At 37.4% G+C, this 3,633-nt stretch overlaps 1 long non-coding RNA gene across 1 annotated transcript; it reads left to right on the forward strand.

The window, feature by feature from the left end:
- The first annotated feature begins 1,920 nt into the window (after positions 1–1,920).
- Positions 1,921–3,256, forward strand: LOC122012591. Its single transcript, XR_006120274.1, has 2 exons — positions 1,921–2,130; positions 2,845–3,256. It is a non-coding gene; the product is annotated as an uncharacterized LOC122012591 (long non-coding RNA).
- The last annotated feature ends 377 nt before the right edge of the window (positions 3,257–3,633 follow it).

Raw genomic sequence — 3,633 nt, forward strand, 5'->3', positions numbered from 1 at the left:
GGCAACTCCGCTCGATCCCGCCTTCTCCTCTATAAGTGATTCCCTGTCTCCTCCACTCCTGCCAATGGCACCGCCCAACCAGAGGAATATCAGTACGGATCCTCTGTTTTCATTTTTCTCTATTCCCGTGTTTCACTGCAGATCGGACGGGTCAGATTACATCTCAAGGATGCCTTGCACATCACGAGGATCATGCACACATCTTAAAGATGTCATGATGCATTGAGATGTAATTTGACCCGTCCGATCGGCAGTGAGACACGGGGACATAAAAAAATGAGGACAGAGGATCCGAACTAGAGGAATACCCATCGAGGAAGTTCCAATACTACCGATAACTGCTTCTTTTTTTCAAATTACTATTTTGATTCTCATAGCAAAGTTGAGCTCTTTCCACGAACAGTAATTCTAGTTTCCCCGCTTTCTATTAAATTTAATTTATGTCTCAAGTTTGGTTCTTTCTCGTGGATACGGATTAACTTTGTTGTTTTTTATTTTTTTTTTATAATTTTTTATTTTTATATATATATTTTAATTTTTTTTATGTTTTTTTATTATTTTTACGTTTTTTTATTTTTAAATTTTTTTTAGGATTTTCCTATTTTTAAAATGTTTTTTATTCCTTTTTTAGTTTTTTTTATGTTTTTTCTATTTTTTTAAATTTTTAAAAAATTTTATTTTTTAAAAAGTTTTTTATTTTTTTATATTTTTCTTTTTTATCACATTTTTCTCTTATTCGAGGATATTTTAGGTAAAAAAATTTCGTTAACCCTGGAATCAAGAAAAATCTCAATTTTTCAAAGTTTTTAAAAGAGAGATATTTTATGATAATAGAGAGTGGTTTTTAAAAGAAGTAAGGTTTTTAATTTTTGATGTGACAATGATATAACAAAGCATAAACCGTTTTAAGAGGTTTACCATTTCGGATGCCGTAAGGCTACGTTTGGTAGGATATAATCTGTCTTGTAATGTATTAACTTTAAACTTGTAATGTAATGTAATCTCGATTACAAAAGGTATTGAAGTTTGTAATCTGAATTACAAAGTAAATATTATGTAATTCGATTACATTACGAGATCACTCCTTAACTAAAATTTGAATGTTGAATATATCCCTAATCAGCCGCCGGCCCCCGCCACCGCTTGTCGCCCCCCATCGTCGGCCGGCCACCCGTCGCCCTCCACCCGCCACCTGCCGTCGGCGGTCGGCCGCCCACCGTCGGCCGCCTGTCGTCGCCCGCCTGCCCACCCGCCACTAGCTGCCGGCAGCGACTAGTGGTGATGGTCGTTAGTTGTCGGTGGCTGCCGCAAGCTTCGACAAAGGTGTGGCGGCCCGTCGGTAAAAGTCGCATGATATTTTTATCATTTTATAATAATATGAATTATATTTTTTATAAAAAATAATGAACACCAAACAAAATAATGTAATCATCTTGTAATCAAATATTGCATATATTATATTACCAAACGTAGTAATGTAATCAAGATTACATTATATTACATTAAAAATTTGATTACATTACAAGCTCCATTACATTACATCCAACCAAACGTAGTCTAAGTGACATCTTATGAGCTACTCGTGAGTGACCATCCATCATGACCCCGCGGGTCATCCGAGTTAGTATGTGGCGGGTGTTGCCATAATAAGGTCGCAGGATTGATCCTCGAGGCAGCTGGGGAATAAATCCTCTATCTCCGTATTATACCCTGCCCCGTCACATGTTCGCTCGGATGCTACGATTTACTTCCCTTGTGATGGTCATGGGTCAGATACGACGGGAACGCTGGGGGCGAGCGTTTATTTTTTTTTTGCCACAGTGAGTGACCATCCATCCGATGGTCCACCTCAATTTTTTTTATTTGTTTAATAAATTTCTTCACCCTTTATTTCTCCTCGACGTCGTCTTCCCCCTTTGCGATGCTAGCCCCAACTTCGTGACACGACTCTTTCCTCTCCTTGGTGCGACTCTTCCTCGCCGCGATGTCATCCCCTCCGCGGCCAAAGCCAATGGCAACTCCGCTCGAACCCGCCTTCTCCTCTATGAGTGGTTCCCTGTCTCCTCCACTCCTGCCAATGGCAGCGCCCAACCGAAGGAACACCCACTGAGGAAGTTCCGATACATACCGGTAACTGCTTCTTTTCTTCCTTGAAATTACTATTTTGATTCTCATAGTAAAGTTGAGCTCTTTCCACGAGCAGTAATTCTCGTTTCCCCTCTTTCTATTAAATTTCGATTTATGTCTCAAGTTTGGTTCTTTCTTGTGGTACGGATTAACTTAGTTTGCTAGGTGCGATTTGGGTCCTGGTGTTGGATTTCTCTTACTTTTAGATTTTTTTTTTACAGCTTTTCTTTTATGGATCTGTTCTCTAAGGTCAAGGATCATTTTGTGTCGATAAAGAAATTTATTCTGATTTCCTCCCCATTCTATCAACTCAAAGAAGTGAGTTTCAACTTTCAGCTTCCTTGCTATTCTAAGCCTACCATCATTTATGTAGTTGAACATTGCTAGCATGAGAAACTTGTAAAGTGAATGTCTTCATGAAAAACATAATTTAATCGCTTATGTATCAAAACTTATGAAAAGAATGATGACTACTAATAAACTTGCAAAGTGAATATCTTCATCTGCTTCCTATTGTCAAGCCAACAAAATAAATTCTTTACAGTTTGTTCACCCATTTAATGTTTTGTTAAATTAAATATCAATGAACATCATGAACATAATTGCTTTATTAATGATAAATGTGTTACTTTATTGACAAAAAAAAAATTACAGCATTAAAAATGAAGTGACCAATCGACTTGTTGGCCAAATCCAAAACTTCCTTTTCTGTTTCAGGCAAGAACCAAGCCCTATCGAAGGGGCACATCCAGGTCTCCTGCTAATGGTGCAGCAGCAATCCCCTCTGATTGAGCATACACTTCAACCAAGCCAATCTCCCAATCACTTGCGTTGGATCTCTTGCTAGTTTCTCAATAGGTGTCGTTCGTCACTCAAATATTAATTTACCATTCTTTGATATACTGCTTTGCAAGTTTCCTGAAAAAAAAAAAAGCAACAAATCTGAAAAACAGATCCACACAAAAACAATATTCAGATTACAATTCATTTGGACTTATCGATAGCCTTCGATCGGTAGAAAATAGGACGACAATTATTGAGCTCAATAATTCAAGATGGCCATTGCTTGGTGCGAGGCATCATGTTTTGTTCATGTATGGAAAAAATGAATTTGCTATGTTGGTTAAAATTCCTATTGCCTTCACCGAAACCACATTTGATCTTAAAATGTATATAACTAGTGTACATAAACCACACATTAAAAAGTATGTATCTAGGCAAACATCCCAGCAAAATCAGTAAACAAATACTGCTTCCAATTCTGATCTAAGTTTAAGGGTGTAAATTTCACGGTAGCACTTATCCCTTGATTGAAAAATCTGTGTAGAAGAGAACTCGGTCAACGCCTAAACAAGCCAATTAAGAAGTTGAAAGTTGAAAACTCACTCCTTTGAGTTGATAGAACGGAAGAAAACCAGAAAAAATTATTTATTAGCACGAAATGATCCTTAACCTTAGAGAACGGAACAACAAAAGAAAAGCTATAAAATACCTAAAAGTGGGAGA

Source organism: Zingiber officinale, chromosome 1A, assembly GCF_018446385.1.
Source record: "Zingiber officinale cultivar Zhangliang chromosome 1A, Zo_v1.1, whole genome shotgun sequence".
Taxonomy (NCBI): domain Eukaryota; kingdom Viridiplantae; phylum Streptophyta; class Magnoliopsida; order Zingiberales; family Zingiberaceae; genus Zingiber; species Zingiber officinale.